The 20,881-nt window shown below is 28.8% G+C and overlaps 1 protein-coding gene across 1 annotated transcript in view; it reads right to left on the bottom strand.

Annotated features, from left to right (window-relative positions):
* Positions 1-20,881, bottom strand: part of LOC118069360 (uncharacterized) — a 176,031-nt gene that overhangs the window by 19,311 nt on the left and 135,839 nt on the right. The window lies entirely within an intron of this gene.

Genomic DNA, 20,881 nt, shown 5'->3' with positions numbered 1-20,881 from the left:
GACTTGATGATAATGAATGTATCTAGAGTAATTGAGAAAGTTTATATTAAACAAAATCAAATTATTCCACATGAAGAACTATAAAAGCTCATTATTTAAAAATTTACCATACAATTAATGCCTCTCATGTTTAATAATGTAACTAAATTATCTTACGTATGGTTGAATGTAATTATTCTCACATATTCGACAATGAATTCTTAGGTAAGTATGGAACACAACTGCCTACAATGCTACTTATTCCAAGACTCCCATGCACTTATCCCAATTATTAGATTCTAATCAATTCGATTGGGGTATGTGTCAAGTTTGAAATTCAAACACTTTGAAACACACTCGAATGTCGAGTGTGATTACTAATTGGCCAAACTTCTTGTCACGATAATTAGTTATCTTCATTGATCACTGTTGCCTCAAGTATGTTTCATTTACACATTGTAAATAACCAGAATAATTACTGTAATAATCAATTTTCTTTTTTAATAAAGAACTTATAAAAATTATAAATATTATTGTGCTAAAGAAGACTTGGAAATGAAATGATTTAATGAATCAATTTTCAACACTGTGAAGTTGGGTTTATTTGAGTCGTTTATTGAATATTTGTAGAGGTAAAAATGCAGAGATGTTGCTGCATTTAAGAGCTGATGTCTGGATTTAATCTAAAACTTAACACTGAATTGCTCCTTGAATTAGTCTGTAGCTCCCAACGTTTTGCTGATGAATTATAATATAATCCTTAAAGTGAAGAATCTTATGTCTATGAGCAAATTATAGTAACATCATATATGCACTTAGGCAGTTATAATTTATCATAAAATAAATTAAGTTTTATATTGATGTGGAGGATTTTACAATAATCATAAGAATGATTTTTTAAGACAAAAGTGTTTACAAAGTTTCTAGTTAATTATTTAACATAATAACAAAAATAAAAAGTTGATTATGCGTTTCAAATATATCTCAGTTGATTGAATCTAGTGATGCAAGAACCTAAATTGGATTAAAAGGGTGTATATAATCGTGGCTGTAGTATATAGTAGTTCGACCATGTCACCGTAATTTGTTCAAAGGGATCAACCAGTTTTACTGAAAGCTTTCAATGAAAGCATAGCATTAAAAAAAATAAACTTTAAAGAAATTGCATGTGTATGAACGCCAATTTCCGGTTATTTCAAAAGAGAAATTACTGCGGAAATTGGAAAGTGGTTTCATTTGATTAAGTGACTTATTACACGGAGAAAAAATTCCGTTAATTTTTATTTAAAAATCCATACAAAAATTACCGTGCTGCTCAAGAATGTGAGTTCAAACTTACTGAAAAGTAAAAAGTAATGATCAACATACAAAAATTATAAGTTACATAAGAAAATGTATCATTCAGTTTTTTGAAAATTACTTTGGCAGCACCAGAAAATTTAGTGTTCCACAGCACCTGAAAATTTAGTAACGTTAGCTGTGATAACTACGTAACCGACAAACAATTTTATTTAAGTTTAGTGATAATTTTTTTGGTTATATAAACAAATAAATAAATAAATTAAGTTCATTGATAATTAACTTTCTTAACTAATTAATTCGTTGGAATGAAATACGGCACACGTTTTACAATACTGCCCCCCCCCCTATCCCTACGATCGGGATCTTACGCAGAAAACCTGTGTCGTCGATACAACCACCCGGCTCTCCGAAGAGATCTTCCTCTCCCGCTCACGGTGGCCCGAGAAAAATCATATAAATGACTTTTGTCTCGGCCGGGACTCGAACCCGCGACCCATCGTGTGTCAAGCTGACGCTTACCCATGAGTCCACCGCGTCAATCCGTTTAAGCTTATCATAAATTGTTAAGATATAACGTGTTGCCGCCAATATTGAATCGTAACGAAAAATATGAATGTCATCTTTGTTTACAATATGGAAAAAGTAACTATAGCACTGAGGGTGTTCACACAATCAAAAACAAAAGCCGTAAGATGTACGCATGCGTACAAACCAATTTTTAACTTATTATGATGTTAGTATGCACGCGTACGTCTTAAATTGTACGTTTTACGGCTTATATTTTTGATTGTGTGAACGGTCTTACAATACAAAGAAAGATTGTGTTGGACCGATAATTCGAAGATTCCCGACCCAGCACGGAAACTCTCGAGAATAGAAAAAATTATAGGAGAGCACCCGAATTTTTCCTACCACACGGATCATAATAAATTATATACAGATTCTCATTTTTTTCTAGTCACTTACTAATTTTTGTTTAAAGTTTGAATAAAAATTAATATTTATCGAATATTACCGTGCTGCATAAGAATTTTTACTTTTACTCTTCTTAATAAATATTGAATCTATAATAAAAATTTTAAAAGGATTACTAATTTTTCTTTGAAGGTTGTCTTAATTTTTTAGGGAATTGACATTTGCGCGTGGATTGTTGTGCTGAGCACGGTAATTTTTATTGGAATTTTTTCTCCGTGTACATATTCTTCCCTCCTTTCTCTCTTATTTCATAATTTATTTAATTTTCTTTGTTTTCATTATTTCATATCCAACCTGATCATTATTTATTTATTTCACAAATATTTACAATAAATGAGTATGCTTTTTGTAACTTTATCACAGTTTTACTGTATTGTGTTTCATGGTTTTAAATTTCTATCTATTTATTGAACAGTCATTTCTATTTTCACTATTCGATTTGATAAATTGAAAGAGCTTTGTGAAGGTTCATTGATTTTAATTGCTAAAATAGAAAATTATTTGAAATTTTCTCCAGATATTAGCGGATATCCGAGACACTATGGTACATGTTATTTTAATGATTTAATAAACTTGGAATTTGATTTATTATCAAAAGTTTGTATAATGAAAATCTAGAAAAATTCCAAATTTTGATTCAGCTGCTATCATTATTGTATTATTACAAAATAAATTTTATCCAATTGTAAGTGATTTATTTAATTTTTTATGTCATAACAAAGAATGTAGAGAATTTTCTTTGTGGAATAATATTTAAGTGCTTCATTTTCAAAATATTTCTTACTTCTTTCTCTATCTCTATACTAGTATAGATGATACTAATTTATTGGGGTGGTACCCACGTCTGCCAATGTATCTGGTGCTAAATTCCATGATTTCCTGTTTGACTTTCTTCATTGCTAGATCGTTATGGATAGTATTGTTTGATATAAACCGAGGTGCAGTTAACTAAAACTTTAAGTGCTTTTGATTGAAATCTTTGAATAATATCTATAGAGCTAGTACATGTCGTGCCCCATAACTGTATTGATGCCACATTCAACTTAGAAAACTTGTTGTTCTAACTTTGCAAAACTTATTTGTTAATTTTCGTTAATAAAGTGAATTCAATCAACACGGCTTGAAGAAACATTATCTCCCTAATGAAGTATTAAGCAATAGCAGAATCCTACAATTCCCACAGACACAAAAGAAAGATAAATAAAAACTATGAGCAGCAGCAATTACACGAAGTAACACACGTCTACATATTTTCTAAGAGCAATCCACTATATATCGAGAGAAAACGCAAATACATAAATCGGTATTACAAACTCGGGAATTTTTGATCGACGATCTAGAAGGAAAATCCAATAGGTTGTGTAACATCAGCAATCATTTTTCATTTTGCTCTTTTACTTTTACAGTCATGGCATTTCTCTTCCTCGAAGTAATAAGAACGGAAGTGGTATCGAGTAGCGTGTAAAGTACGACCAACATAAAAAAAATAAAAACATAACAAAAAAAAAAAGATAAAGTACTGAGGCTGTCGTGTTTTACTGAAGTCCAGAAGAAGAGGAAAAGAAAGAAAAGGATTCTCTTTCATCCGCTTGTTTCTCCGACGACGATTTACAGCCATCTGATTCTACAGCCACTTGACTGGAAGTTAGTCATTGAAAGGCTGGAAATCTAGAGACAAAATGAAAGAAAAGGAAAGAAATAGATACATTATTTTTATTTGCTAACCAACGAAAATTTGTTTCTTCTTCTTCAGACAAGGTTATTTGTTATTTATTTATTTCCGGCTCTTGATCCCGAGACATTCAACTATTTGCTCTTTTCTTCACGATAGTATGGTTTGTCAATATTTATATATAATTGAGAATTTATTGGATGGATTAAATCCAATGGAAGATGCTTCAAATATCATTAACCGTTGAACTAAGTTTTTCCAATTAGTTTTAACAATTTTATTTATTTTTTTTTTTTTCTAAATAACATTTTGATATTTATTGCTATCAAGAGATGAAGAAATTCAGAAGCATAAGATAGAAACAAAATTGTTCAATTTTTTACATCCCTTTTTACTCCTCATGAGCAGAATAAGAACAAAACATTTGCACTAAACCGATTACTGAAAGTCTCATCTTAATTTTCTGAAAGTCTTCTTTCCTGGAATTTAAATAGTATTGCACCTTTCTCTATCCCAAGTTTATTTAAAGTCTAAAAAAAAGACTGGTCTACGAGGGGAGTAAAAAAAAATTATTAAATCCATGACGAAAAAGTGGTCTAGGTGCGACCCGCGAGATCCACATGACTAACTTCTCAGTGGAAAGAATGAAAATACTGTATATTCTATTTATCATTATTTTAATTATTATTATTACTATCACTGTTTTATTGTTATTAAACAATATTAAATAATTATTAACAATAATCATTTGTTGTTAACAATATTTAATTAATATTGTTAATGACAAATAATAATTTATAAATTGCTAATTATGGATCGAATGCAATCAGTTCCAAATCAGGACGAAAAATAATTCCGATCGCACGTACGTACATACACATGCACACAGACATCCACTTAAAAACTGTTGTATCCGACTCTAGGGACTTTGAAACGTGGAGATGTGTCAAAATCCGGAACTCACAAAATTCGACTTTTTTTATTTTTTATTATAGTATAAGGCATACAACTTCTCTTTAGGGAGAGTTATCTAGCCGTACATCAGAAAAAATCATAACAAATATTAAATTACAAAATTGAGATAATTTATACAATGTTTAATAGACAAAAAGTATATATAACCTTTACAAACTATTATTAATTAAGATTTATAACAAAATTTGCACACGTTTCAAAACTTAGACTTAAATTGCAATTCCCATTTTTTCGAAAAAATTGGCATATTAATACGCAATCAGGAATATGGGGTTTTTTAAAGAATTTTGAGATATCCTCATACACGCAGAGAAATGTATAGTAAAAATTACCCTGAATTTTATGGTAATTTGGTGACACTGCAGGGTGAGGGTAAAAATTACTATACATATTATAAAAATTACTGTGCACATTGTAAAAATTACTAAACTGCATAGTAATTTTTACTCCAATTTTATCTTAAAAATTTTACTATACATTTCTCTGCGTGTATACACTCATTTTTTTTTTTTAAATTTATTCAAGAGTATTTCCCTCTCTTTATTGTATAACGGACAATACCATAAGATATGATTAGGATCCTGCGCGTGGAATCCACATTTACAACAAAATTCGACTTATTGCGATATAGCTAAATAAATAACTTCTCACTGGGAAGAAAAAAATAGTTACTCAACATAAACAACAAATGTAATGCCTCTTAATACACAAAATTAGCGATAAACTTTTCCCCTAGAATCTATTTGGCTTGGGAACAACTTTAAACATATTCAAAGGAGTACCAATCAAAATTGTATAGCTAACCAAGTTATTAACTAAGACCAACACTCGACGCATGCACAACTTTACAGTCTTCTGAATCCTAAAAACACATAACAGGTTCTACCAAGTCATTTTACCAACATATTTAGTCTACTAATATTTTTATCTTTACAGTTCTATCGAAAAGAACTTCCTGTAGAAGAAAGACCGTAAAGTAAAAAATAAAAATCGAATGTGCACCTGAGCGAACGCTATGATCCAAAGATAACCACATGAGATCTCTCGTTTGAAAATAATGGCCAGTCATGAATCGACGTAAAAGCAAAAGAGAGCAACGAAAAAGTTGGAGCTTTTCTCGATTCTCTATTCCAGAGGTTTCTCTCTCAGGAGTAAACGCTTTTTTATCCTCATTCCCTGGAGATGTTTCATTTCACGGTTTATAGGAACGGGAAAACTACTGAGGAAAAAAATGGCTGAAGAGGAGGGAAAAAAAAAGAATAACGTTAGATGATAGCACAAAATTATGCGTCTAATCAAGAGTTTGTGCTTTCGAACTAGCAAAGAATCCGCATCAACTCACCAACATCATCAAGCCAATACACGTTTGTATGAAAAAACGTTGACCCGAAAAAAAAAATGGGAAGAAATGGTTAAAATCAAGCGTTAAATAGAAAAAGACAAATATGATCAGACAAACCGAAATATGACCTCTACATGTTAGAAGTTTATGAGCTTTCATCACTCATAGAATCTTCCGGCTGCAAGCTTTCTACCTCTTCAGACTGGAAGAAAAATGTTGAAGGCGGCAGGGAGTGAAATGCGAATCGATGAGTTTGCATTAAACATCTCCCCAGGGATCTTTTCTGCTCTTATCCTATTGGGTTTTCTGAGCATCCTTGAAGTCAAGACAAAGCACAAAATTATTGGAAGTGCACAGATTTGTTATTTCTTGCATTTTATAGAACTCGATAATAAATAAAAGCGCTATTTGTTCTTGAAATAAATATTTTTATGAATAAATCTAAGCTTTATTCCTATCTTACTGACAGAACATATTTTTCAATAAAGGATGAATCTCCAGTTGGAAAGTAATCTAAATGGCTAAGAGTAGTCATGTATCTAAGTTGGAATCAACATCAGAGCTAGCACTCTTGATAATGAAATAAGCATTCAGCTAAGTATTTACAATTTGTTTAAGAAACAATTGTTGTAGAGAAATATTTGAAATTTTATTCAGAATAATTGATTGAAGAATAAAAGCATAACAATGTCAAAATTCATGGATGATTAACTTCTCCAAAACATGGTAAGTCAAATTCACGTAATTTCGTCTAACTCACTTGAAATAACCGCACAGAACTTGAATCTCTCTTTGAAAACCGTACATGGAATACATCGACAGAACCTCATTAAACTCGGTTGAGTCCAGACCAATGCATTTCCGAATAAGCTAGAGACGTAATCCCGATATCATTCTATGGCAGATAGGTAAGAGATTCCACCCACAATCTCAATCAGAATGAGCAACTCAACTACAGATGCGGAACACATTACTATAGACAGTGAAAATCAAAAGCAAAATGTCTCTGAATTCAATGCTAATTGCAAGCTCATATTACACACATGTTAATCGTCACCAAGATGTTACAGGAATTGAATTAGTACGAGAAGGTGAGGTAAGATGAAGACTTTGAGGTATTTCATAAATAAAACCCTCAATTGTTAATTGCATAATGTGGAAACTATTGGTAAGAAAACAATAAGACATTCTTCTTTTAATTTCTAATAAATCAAAACAAAAAAATAGAAGACTTTTTGTATAAATATTGCCTGGAAGAAAAGAACTAAAGTTCACCATCTGGCTCCATCTAGACAATAGAACAAGACAGTATACTCCTTGAGATAAGATGACATATGGAATATTTAATCGTCACAAACCAGGCTGATATGGAGTTAAGAAAAGTTCATTAAACAAATATCATCAATAAAAGAATATGTACAAAATCACAACAGGCAGACTTTCGACCAAAGTATCTAAAAAATTTGGATGAAGTCCGAATTAAAGGACATTCCTATTTTTCCAATTTCCTAACACATATAGATGACTCCATAGCTATCCCAAGACGGTTCTCAGCGAAAAATATATTTTGTCAAGACCGGGAGTCGAACCTGGGACCTTCCAGTTCCCTAGTAGGAACATACAACAGAGCCACTATTGGGCCAGTATTGGAAGTTATTATCCGGCAATGGTTCTGTACTCAGCCATGACTGGATGATAACTTCATTTACTGGCAAGACTGGCATACCTTACTGGGGTCACGCGCTGGCTGTTAAGCTATCTCATCAGGCTATATATTTCGTTTCAAATCGTACTTATATTTATCAAACATAGTCTAAATTGAATTGTTCACTATTTTAGTCTAACACCGCACAACTAATATATTTTTGGAGATGTTTCCGAATCGGAACTCTACCTAAAGCTTGTTCTAAATGCTATTAAATAATGTTAGAAGAATATTTCTAGCGACATTGAATCAACAGTTTTGTTACAGTCTCCATCTTACCTCACTTTCTCGTCTAACCCTTCACTTCCCCTAAACCATGTATTCACTTGTTCCATCAGAAATGGAAATAATAAATTTAAATTAAAAATGGAGTCCAATTTCGTTAGCGAAGTAAAACAAAAAAGGGTAAAGAGTATCATCGAATTTTGTAACAAGATTGTAAATAAGTTGAAATGAAATTTCTGGTAGTGTGTGATAGCAACAATAAAACAATAAAACGCAGTGTAACTAACCACTCTTTCCTATCCCTTGTTTCACGTTTTACTTCTCTGTCACTACTTCCGACTCGTTGCCTTCCGGAGCTTTCATTCACGAAAACAATTGCCCAACAGTTAAAAAGTCAAAAGCACAAGCAACGAAATGATCGTTGTTTTTCATCTGTGAAAAATTCTTTTACCATTCTATCAACGTGTTTCAGTATTATTTTTTCTTCTTCTTTTTTTTTTGTACTCTTTCCGCAGTCTTTCTTTTAGATCCATTTTTTCTAGAAACATTGAATTTTTTTACTCTCCCGCATAAACACTTTGTGCATCTTGTTTTGTAAAGTATAAACCATTCTTTACTATTCTGCTTTTTCTGCCGCTGTGAATATTCGAGAAACCCGGTTCAAGTAATATATCTCAAACGACTTTAAAACTGAGCCTGCAGCGCAATGTGAAAGGATATATAACGTTCACATCACGAGTGAGGGATTCACACACAAAAGCTGAGTATTGAGTACGCTTACAAACAGTAAAAAAGGAATGAAAATGAAAATAAAAATGAAAAAAGCAAAGAACAAACTCTGACGAAAAATTCACACAATATTTTTTTTAAACATACACCAAAATAAGAACTAAAAATAAAGTATACTTTTTTGCAGACTATTTATTAGTATACTCCAAGCTAGTATTTATTATAAATATTTTTTTTTCCATTGTTTTTATTTAAATTAAAAAAACTTATCGATTATTTTGAAACGTTCCCACCAGAATCAGTCATCATAGATTTATATCTTTAATTAAATTATAAATAGCGGTCAAAATAATTTTTAAACTTTAGTTTATTAATATTTACGAATATTTTTGTGTATTGAATCAAATGAGAAAAATATACATAAAATATGTAATGAGGACTGGCATCATTAAACCTGTGTCTGCATTGCAAAGTTTGTCAGCTAATTAGGAAGTGCATTGCAGCGTAGATCTGGATTAAATTTTTGTCTCTCGAGTTTTACATTTTTATTTTTTTTTTCTCGACCCGCTTCTACACGTTTCTCATTCTGATCTCTGTCTAGTTGTGTGGAGCTTAGCGTTCTAATCTGTCCAACGAAAAGTTTGTTTCTTCTTATGAAGATTTTTCGCAAAAAGAATTTACAAATGAACAATAGAAAACGATGCACAGTCAAAACTCGTCGAGAAATTAAGATTAAACTTTAAAAATTATTATGGTTACAATTGTTTTTGTTTTTAGAAAAAGGAAATTTTGATTCAAGTATCATTAGCTTGATGTATTAAAAATTGTCTACATGGAAATTTTATGTATCCATTGTATATTTGGGAAATGAATGAAATATATTTAGATAAGAAAAATGTATCTAGATAGAAAGAAGACATATCCGGATATAGATAAAATATATCTAGATCCAAAGAAAACACATTCAGATACAGAAAAAAATTATCTCGATATAGATAAAATGTATCTAGATAGAAAGAAAATATATTCGGATAGAGAAACAATATATCCACATCTGGATACAAAACAAATTTATCTAGATATAAAAAGATACATATAGATACGAAAAAAACATGTCTAGATACAGAACAAAAATTATCTAGATATTAATCCAAGAAAAAAATATATGTTCTGCTAATATCCAAAAGATATTTTTTTCTTACTGAGATATATTTTGGATATATATAAAAAAAAAATCGGCCCAAAAATATAATATCTCGGATCTTTTTTATCTAGATACATTTCATCTGCCTCCCAGATACATTATAGATACATAGGATTTCCGTGTGGGTAATACAGAATTGTTTAAAAATATTTTAACTTGTTAGTTGTGTATATGAACATAATAATTGTAAAATATTTAACGGCAGACAATAAACATAAATAAAGATAATACTGAAGTCAAAATGTATATTCAAACATTTTTAAATTAAAATGACATCTATGAAAGGCTTTTCGTTTATTGGTCGTAAATAAATAAATAAATAAATGAAAGCTAACGAACAGTATTTTCAAAGGTTTCAATGCTTAAATTTTGCATTTGATCAATATAAATTCATAAACATTCAAATTACGATGTAAAATTATCAGAGAAACCCATTCAGTTTATTTTCATCAAAATATTAATTTCAACCCTTCAGAGAAAAATAAATATTAGAATATTCCATCTAAAAAAAAAAAAAAAAATACTTGTATGAATCATCATTGATTAGTTATTTTCCTATATAAATACTAATTAATAGAATAATGAATAGAAAGTGAGAAAAAAGGGGGAAATACTTAAAAATGAATTAATAGTAAATTACCCTCATTGCGGAATAAAGTACCCACAAAAGTAAAATCTCAATGAGCAATTAAAGAAGAAAAATCCTTCAATAGGATATTCAAATCTTTCTTTCTATAACCTTTTTTTTTTTTCGTCTTCATTTTCATCGTTATCTCTGATGCTTTTTTCTTCTTTTCATTCAAATATGGACGTATTTTCAAATCCATATAAGTATAAAGATTCATTCGTATTTTCCACAGCTTTTAAACCCTCAAGCTATAACGTCTAAACCGTTATCATCTATTCATTATTTGCATCATCATTAAAAATTCATTTGAAAATTTACTCTGAGGAAGTTAAGCTGTGAGAAGTGAATAAAAAAATTTTCTCATTTTTTTTTTTTTTTGTAGTTCACCAGATCCATTTAACTAAATATGATTACATTTTGAATATGTTATTAAATTAAAAAGAACTGAAAATTATTTTTAATTCTATTTTTTTTATACATTGCATCAATAATATACAGAAAACAATGTGTAATTATTTGTTTTTTTAACAAAAAAAAAACCATTTTGTTGTTTAATAATACTATGAATAAAAGTAAAAATTTATATAGGGATTTTTAAGGGCTCTAATAATGGAAACAGTGTAGAAACCGGAGAATTTTCTAGATTCAAAGTGAGTTTGTCTCTTTAAAAGATTATACCTTGGTGAAAGATGATCTTTAAAGAATTTACGACCAAGCATTCCAACAGGTAAAAAATGCCTTTGAATTCTTTATTTAGATTATTCTTTAAAAAAAAAAAAAAATACCAATCTTGAAATCTCTGTTATTTTAAAAAACAACTAATTCAATATTCTATAGACATTTTTTGCAACCAAAATAATATTAGCTGAGTTTCACCAAAGATGAATAATTACATACTCAACAAATAGTGAAATGAAATCACGAGGTATACATTTGGATAATGGAGCATGTGACTCATTAAAAAGCACAATAAATTATTTATATCTGCATAATCCAAACATATGACTTTATTCAACATAAACACATACGAGCAAATCGAACAATAATTTCCATTTAATAGCATGCAATGAAATAGGAAGTAGAATTTTACTATCAAAAATGATGTGGTTTTGTGTGTGGTGGTGTTTTGTTATAATATCTCTTTTCTCTTTTTACATGTTTACAATTATGTGCATTATCCACGACGAGTATCATTGGTGCTAATATTCCCTGAAGCTCAATATATAAATACAAGCTTTATATAAGCATGAAAAAAGGTAACGAGCAGCCACAGAGTTTGGATGAATATTAATTAATTGTCGAGTTCATAAACACCAACAACCCATAATTATATTTGCTCCAAATATTAATGAAATAAATTTTCTTTGCATCCAACCTATTTCAACAGTAAATTCACGAAAGACAAATACTGAATTTGCATGAGCCAACTAATAAAAAATTTTGTATGTATTATATACATTATTTTATTGTATAAAATATTCAATAATTATCAATATAATTAATTTACAATCCATGCTGTTGATGTCTCTGTTCCATTTACTTATTCTATTATCTGATGTGTTGAATAATCATATTGTAATAATAGCAAAGAAATATTTACTTAAATGGTTTATAGTTAAAACAAATATTATAATAATTTGCAAATATCGGTCTGGATGCGATCTGCAAGGTCCACACGACAAACTTCCCACTGGAAAGAATAAAAATATTTTATATTGTATTTATCATTATTTTAATAATTATTATTATTGCTGTTTTAGTATAATAAACACTATTAAATAATCATCAACATTACTATCAATGTTTAATTGTTATAAACAAAATTTTTACAATATTTTTATCTTTTTTTATGACATTTTTATCATGTTTTTTTTTAAACACATATTTTTAACATGCAATAATAATAATATTACTCAAAAGGTGTTCGATACAGTCAAATTCACGTTTGTGTACTTGTTTACATTTTTGCATAATTGCAATGTCAAATGTGTGTGCGTGTGTGTATGTGCATGGCTAAGAATTTAACCACATTAACTTGATGTGACTGATGAGAGTCAGTTACGTTTTGTGCGAACACCTAAGTGTGTCTAGCGAATAAAATATCATTCATTCTTATAATATATTATTTTCAAGAAAGATTTTCTTTTTTCTTATCATACACTGGCCTCTGTCTTTTACTCAATCTAACAAAAGATGTCTGGATTCTGCATTAATAAATAGCATGATTTATAAATTGCAAAATGCAGCTAGGTTGTCTTTTTTTTTTTAGTTAATAAATTACAATAATTTTCCACTAGAAAGTTAATAATAATCTTCAATACACTATATTTTCAGTGTGTATAGTAATTCATCAAGAATAATAATAAAAAAATAATAATAATCTTATCGCAAAAGTGACTTCCTTCATTTTTAATCAATTGGTTACTACCGTAAAGATAGCATCGTTATCATGTGGATGGTTCGCGTGAGGTTGTGATCAAGTTAATCCAATCGACTTCTCTACAGCATTCTCTGGAATCATGTGTAGCAATCCCCCGAAAATTCTATTCCCACTCCACTCATATAGTATTGGATCCAGTGAATTACTACGGATAGATCTTGATTTTGGTCCGATTCCCGATGATACGATAAAAGAAAAGAAACGAACGACGAAAATGATACGGAGAAAAAGCACGACGATGAAAAAAAATTGAATAAAAAAGAGAAAAGGGACAGTTGGGAATCTGATCGTCCTTTTTATTTTCTCGTAAGTGCTATTGTTCAATACTCACGTTCACGATTGCACTTGAATCCTTCCTGTTAATCGATGCTAAATTCGCTTTTCAATCTTTTTATCAAAATCTACTAACAACTTATTTAATTAAAAAAAAAAAAAGAATTCATTATTTTTCATTGTTTGACATTAATTCTTCTTATGCTTCAACGTTAGAATTTTAATAAACAATTTTTCAAAGCTACGAGAGTTGATAATAAATGAGGAACTCCTTGAATTTATTTTACATAAAGTGATAAATAATGAGCAAGAAAAGATTTCCATTAAAATATAATTACACTGAGAAAAAAAAATATTCACTATACAAAAAAATGTTTATTTCATTAATAAAAAGAATTTGAAATTTACACGATAAATTTTTTATTGAATTCAACAAAATGTTGGTGGAAAAATGTATTTGATATTTGGTTCAAAACCATGATGAGTTTAAGTACAAGTGACGTTGGATTAATTCGTACTTTCTGAGACACAATGCATCTTAGAAAAAAAATAAAACATCAGAAGAAATCAATACTCAGGTAATTATATTCAAAATACTCGAGCAGAATAAAAATGCAATTTTTCAGTAAATTATTTTTTGATTATTTCAAGTAATCATCAAGACTGAATTTATAAAATGTTACTAAGTCAATTTTTAAAAAATATTCAATTATGACAATTGAAAATTTTGATTTTTTGGTAAGAAAAAAAAATGTTACTTATTGACAGTCGGTAAATATAAAAAAAAAGTAGTCTAATAATTTTGAATGCATTAATAAATTGAAAAATTGATGTACAAAAAGTGCAATAAGCGTTTATAAAGCTATTTTAATAAATTAGTACATTTTTTCGAGCTTTTCATTTTGCCTCGTGTTCCACTTCACCCTCCCTTTCCCTCCCATATGTTCTACTTATTATTAATTTCATTATTAATATTATTATTATTATTATAATATTGGTACACAACAGTACTCTACAAATTCGAATTGGATATTAACATGAAGATTTAGAATACATAACCTCACTTTCAATAATTAATCAAAAATGTTATCATCCAGATTTCATAATTATCATAAAATTGTAAAATAAAATTTCTTAAAATTTCAACGACATTATTGACACAACATAACCTTGTTTAGGACTAATAAGTCATTTAATTTAACTATTAATGATTTTTTTATCATTATCATATATTAATTACATTAATTAGGTAAACATTTTTTTTCCATTTCAGGAGATTTTGATGAGTTTAAAACTCTATGAGTAATAAATGAATTAAAAAAAGAAATTAATACCATCAATTACTCATTCAAAAATGAATATCTACACTTATAATAATATTCATACCAGTTGATGTTAAATAGAGAGAACGAAAATATTTCTTTCAACTCGATAATTGAATTGAACAGTTTTCTATCACATGACGAAGTGAAAGCCGAAGATAAAGTTTTCATTATTTCAGCAAAAAGCTTGGAAATCATTTGAAAGTGTAGACGATTGAAGTAAGTACTCAAGTTTGAATGCAGTCGTTAAGTTCTAACTTGTCGTGATGGTATGCGTTCATCCTTTTGGTATTCTCCAACTCGTTGTGATGAATCCTCTCGTCGGCTCACCAAGTACTTTGCACAAATTCACTTCCTATTCGACTCTCGTTTTCGACAATTCCATTATATATGTATGTATGTCACACGACGTATCGCATGTGAGAAGAATTACATTGGCGTATAAGCAGTAAATAGATATAGAGTTGCCATCATGATTAGATAGACTTGGATAATGTCGTTTTACTCACGCCTAAGGAGACACTTCATCAAATAAAGTGACTATTTCTTATGCATTTTGTCAATACTTGAGAGTTTTACTGATGTAAGTATCAACATAGTACCTCAGCTTATTTTTATAAAAACTTTTTACTAAATTTACTGAAGAATATAATCTCGGATTATTTACCAAGATGTTTTTATCCAAAGTCCACATCAATTTCATCAGGATTATGGCTTTACAGGAGAGGTAAAGTTTTTTAATTAAAAATATTCCATAATTTTTTTTTCAATTAAAATATTACGTATATGTATGTATTGATTTGTAATTAAATGTGTTAATATTTGAATGGAGTTTTTATACATAGACAAATAACTGATCTGATAAAAGACTTATGCAGTGAAAAGCAGCTTTAGTGATTGAATGTTTTTTGTCATATTTTGCTACGTATTTATCAATTTATCTTTTTATAATTCATGAATATGCTTATGTGCTAATAGCTACAGTACGTTAATGCAATCCCGAGTACTTAATGGACCCAAAGGAGGCTTAAAATGCAAAAAAATGAACCGATACAGACCCGATTGAAGTCCAATCTTAATTTAAAAATACTTTTGATGCCCAAAACAGGCCCAATACATACCTAAATTTATAAGGCATCCAATTTAAGCTCAAAAAGATTTTCTAGGCCCAATTTAAGTCCATTTTTAAAGATCATATTCGACAATGATGATAATAAATTTTTCTAATTTTTTTTTTAGGTTTCAAAAATATTTTTGAGCTTAAATTGGACCCTTTATGGACCTGTAAAATATTTTTGGGCCTTATATTAGGCATCTTAGAGGCCCAACAAATATTTTCGAGTTTAAATTGGACCTTTCGTGGGCCTATAAAATATTTTTGACCTTATATTAAGCATCTTGTAGGCTTAAAAGATAATTTTGTCTTAAATTGGACCTTTTCTGGACCTGTAAAATATTTTTGGGCCTTATATTAGGCATCTTAGAGGCCCAGAAAATATTTTCGAGTTCTAATGGGATCTTTTGTGGGCCTATAAAATATTTTTGACCTTATATTAAGCATCTTGTAGGCTTAAAGATAATTTTGTCTTAAATTGGGTCCGTTGTGGGCCTGAAAAATAGCCATTTTTCCAAGACTATGAATATTTTTTTCATTTTAAAATATTCACACAGTAATGATTTTTGTTTTTAATGAATTACCTAACATTTTTCATCCAAGTCGAGTACATGTAGAGAAAAATAACTACAGTTTCCTTGCGAACAGGATGAATCAAACATTTTTATCGAATTGACTTCAGAGTGATCGCTAAAAATGAAATATCACATTTTCTCCTAGGATATATGTAAGATAAATATTTGATAATTTACAGTATGACATCATTTTTATTTTTATTCGCCAATAAATATTAATTTTAAATTGATATTAGAAAGAATGAATGGAAAAATAATGAATTGATGAGAATCTTTTTTGAGGACATTTTTGTTGGATATTTGATCAAAAAGTTTCAACAAAATGCTTTTACGAATTTTATTTTTCCAGTTTATTAATTATACTCGTCTGTATAACCTAAAAATAAAATTCTAGGTGTGAGTAATTAGCTTGTGCCACTTTCCACAACCACAGGATTGAGGTTGGATGTATATGTATCATGGGGTTTAGAAAGATAGAGTTAAGGGTTGAAGAGGGTAGTATCACATCGAGTGACGTGTACTGCGGTTGACCACCCTTGTACGCTATTGTTTTTTTTTTATACCTCATACGTATATTCCTATGTACATCTTCATCCCTTTACATTTTCAAGCACTCAAGGCCAGTTCCTGATTCCCTTTTTCCATTTTCCTCAGAACAAGAGGGCGCGCAACCGCAAGCGCTTTTACCCAAACCCCTTGTCATAGTCTATGCCTTTTTGGAGGGATAAAACCGAATTCTCCTACGGCAAACTAGAAAGTTAAGGGATTTATTTTAGAATGTATATCTGATTGGTTATTTTTATACCCCGATAGAAAGTGGAAGAAAAAGCTTTGTGAACTTCACAATCGCCTTAAGTCATTGTCAAAATAATACGAAAGAGAAAAGGTAATGGAAAATAAAGTGGCTTGCGAATTATATGTAACTCATCAATTTATTTTATTGTCATAGTAAATACAAACTGACTTTTAACTTTTAATTGCTGATAAAATATTTGGTATTTGCATATTTTCACGGTCATCCGGTTTTTTGGCTATGAAAAATCGAAAAATAGATTAATTTTCAGGATTCTGGTCTCAAAATGTTTCATTTGATAGCGTTTTCATAAAAAAAAAATATTAAAAATAATGACATTTAGGATTGTTAATAGTTGTATCACATTTGATGGTAAAACATGAGTTTTTTCGAATAATTATTAGTACAAAATCTTCTCGTTATCAGATCTTAGTTTTTTTTTGTTATATACATAAAAAAAAAACACAACTTTAATAAAAAAATATTGAAATTAATCATTTTTTGAATTGTTTACAACTGAGATTTAAATAAATAATTTAAAAATAACTGAGAGAAATATTTAGTTGCATTTACTATTAATATTTCGAAAAGGACTTAACTATTTTTTGTCAAATGATAAATCAACATAGAATTTTAAATCCAACTATGGGACTCAACTATCAATTTTTAGAGTTTAGTTTTGACAAATAAAATCATTCATCAGATCAGCTTCTTATATTTCATTTCATGACTTAGATAAATAAACAAACAATTAAAAAACCCCCATTTTTTTATTTCTAGCTCTAATTTATTTATTTAAATGGGTAATTATATCATATTTTAAGTTACTGTATTTTTTTCTTGATAAAAAATCAAAATTTGTTTCTTCATGACCCTAAACATTCTGTACAAAAGTTCTAATAATTTTTTAGCACCGTTTTTGCAAAATGGGTCTCACAATTTTCTGATTTCATGCATTTTCCTGAATCAATCAGATAAAAAAATCATTTTCTGAATCCAACTTGAAAAATAACAATTTTATTTATATCATTTAATCCAATAATATAAGAAAAAAAAAATTTTCGCCATTTTTTTTGTTTTTTAATTATCATTTATTTAATGAAGTTACTAATTGTAAGATAATTGGTTAAGAAATCTTCATTAACTTATTTATGATTGGTTTTTATCACTACCTGAAACAAAGTATATAACTAAACTCCTTAATGATGAATAAAACCCACACTACTACTACTTGATCAGTGAGTAAGTTACATCACAACTTATGACGCATAGAATAATTTGATGCAAATTTCGCTTAACCTTCATATTTATTAAAGAACATAAGACATTAGGATTTAATTCATTAACCATAAATTTAAGCTTATCACTTAAATATATTCTTTTTTATAAACAATATTTTATTGTCGATAAAGATTGCTGAAAACGACTTATCTCAATGTTATCTCCAGACATTAGTCCACTTATACGAGTTATCAAACTATTTATACTCTTTATTGAACAATTTACGTAATTGATAATTGCACGGTTATCGATTCTTCCCACAAATAAATTAGCCACAAAATAATGAAACTAATTTAAGAGAATATCATGCCGAGGAAAGAGAAAAAAAGAATAATTAATTTTATAAATAAAAAAAAAAAAATTGAAGTATTTTATTTCATTTTAGCATCTCAAGATCACAGCAATTTGTCGTAGGAAAGGCAAACATTTTCTATATTATTAAGTGCCTGTCCTTTGAACAGTTTTAACCGCATCCAAAGTCCTACTACTCTTTATAGAAATCATTAATGGCGTCATTCAGGTTAACGAAGAGAAAAAAAAAAAACCGGTTCAAAAAAATTCATGGAAAAATTGCTATATGAATTCAAGGACTACATAAAATGATGGCGATATGAAAAAATTGTTATTAATTATTAAGATATTTTAGTAATAATATCAAACCGGATGTGGGTTAAATTAATATAATTAGTACATGAGAAACAGTAATTATTAGATCATAAGAAATAATTGATTAACAGTAATTGAATTTTGATTAACTTTCGAAATCCTGTATCTTTTTTTTTTTATAAATCTAATTAAATTAATTCCCCAGGCATAAGAATATTTTTCACTACATATTTTTCAATGAATATATTAATGAATTTTTATTGTTGAATTCCTAATCAATACATATTTTTACATTTCATTTGCATATTAATCATAATTAAATCAATGATTTATATAAATTCTCTTATTTATTGATCATTTTCCTAACATATTCATTAATCATTGAAAGTAAATGATAAATAAAAACAATTTTTTTTCAACACTTCCTTATGAAAATGAAATATTGAAAGAAATGAATGGATTTTCTAGATTTAAGATGAATTATTATTTAGCAACTTTGTTGCTATAAATGACATAAAAAGATTCCCGACAGATTCGTGTCATCATGAGATATTGAAAAAAAAAATTTTATCATCATTGCAATAAAGTTTAAATGCTGTCATTAAGCGCTTCCATGTCTTCCTTCATCGCAAGTCATTTCGTCTCTTAATTGACGGTAATTTCTTACAGTAATTTAGCAAATGCTTGGAATGAATTTCTACTTGAAAATGTTGAAAAATTTTATGACTTATTTTTATTTTAAATATCAAAGTCATCTCAAACAAAGACCACTAATTTAGTTAGTTTGAAATAGTTTTAGCAAATATATTGCCGGGAGACAATAAAGTAAACTCAACTTTGATATCATATCTACTGATCTACTGATGAGTTCAATAAGAGGAAATGACTTGGAGATTTTTCTTCATTTTTAGTACACGTGGAAGCTGAAAACGTGAATTTTGCTTTAAAAAAAATCAGTTAATTTGTTGTTATAAAATGACAAAAAAACTCTACAGCATTACTTGGTGATTTACGTGTAAAAATAGTGTAGAAAAATTCGAAAGAATCAGTGTATTAGATTTTGAGGGACAGCACTGCAAACTATAACTTTAGAAGTGTTTTATTTCAACACACTTAAAGTATTTTAAAATGATGTCACCCATTTGTTTAACATTGTAATCACGTAAATACACTTGGACGTATTCAAAACGTGACTACACAACACTAAATCGATGATGTCATATTTAAACTTATTAAGTGCATTAAAATAAAACACTACGATTGGCAGTAATTATTTTTCGAGGCATCTGCAGAAATTTTCTGCCAATGACTTATTGATCAGTCTTTTGCAATGAAAATTAGGAAAAATTTTGATCAAATGATGTATTATTATATTAAAACTAATTAAATAAATCATCATTAGCTATATTGTTTAAAAAAAATATTGAAAATCTGTTTTTTTTTCCTCTGAATTAACCTTCCCCCCTCTCTCCTCAATACAATTATAAGAATAATAAATAATTGGTTATTGTCAAGAAATAGTATTGATAATACTATTAATTTACCAATTGTTCATAATTTTTGATGAAAATAAAAATACTTGCAATTTTATTGCAATTGACCTTCACAATAACGGAACTTATATGATCTAAAAAATTGACCTAGAAATTGAGATGATTGGAGGCTATAATCAAGACAGACGTTAAGTGCAATAAAAGACACTCAGTGAATGAAATAAAGGTCACTATTATTATTTACAATA

This window comes from Chelonus insularis, unplaced genomic scaffold, assembly GCF_013357705.1.
Source record: "Chelonus insularis isolate UGA/USDA-ARS -01 unplaced genomic scaffold, ASM1335770v1 contig_408_pilon, whole genome shotgun sequence".
NCBI lineage: Eukaryota > Metazoa > Arthropoda > Insecta > Hymenoptera > Braconidae > Chelonus > Chelonus insularis.
This window is presented reverse-complemented; position numbering and strand designations above follow the sequence as displayed.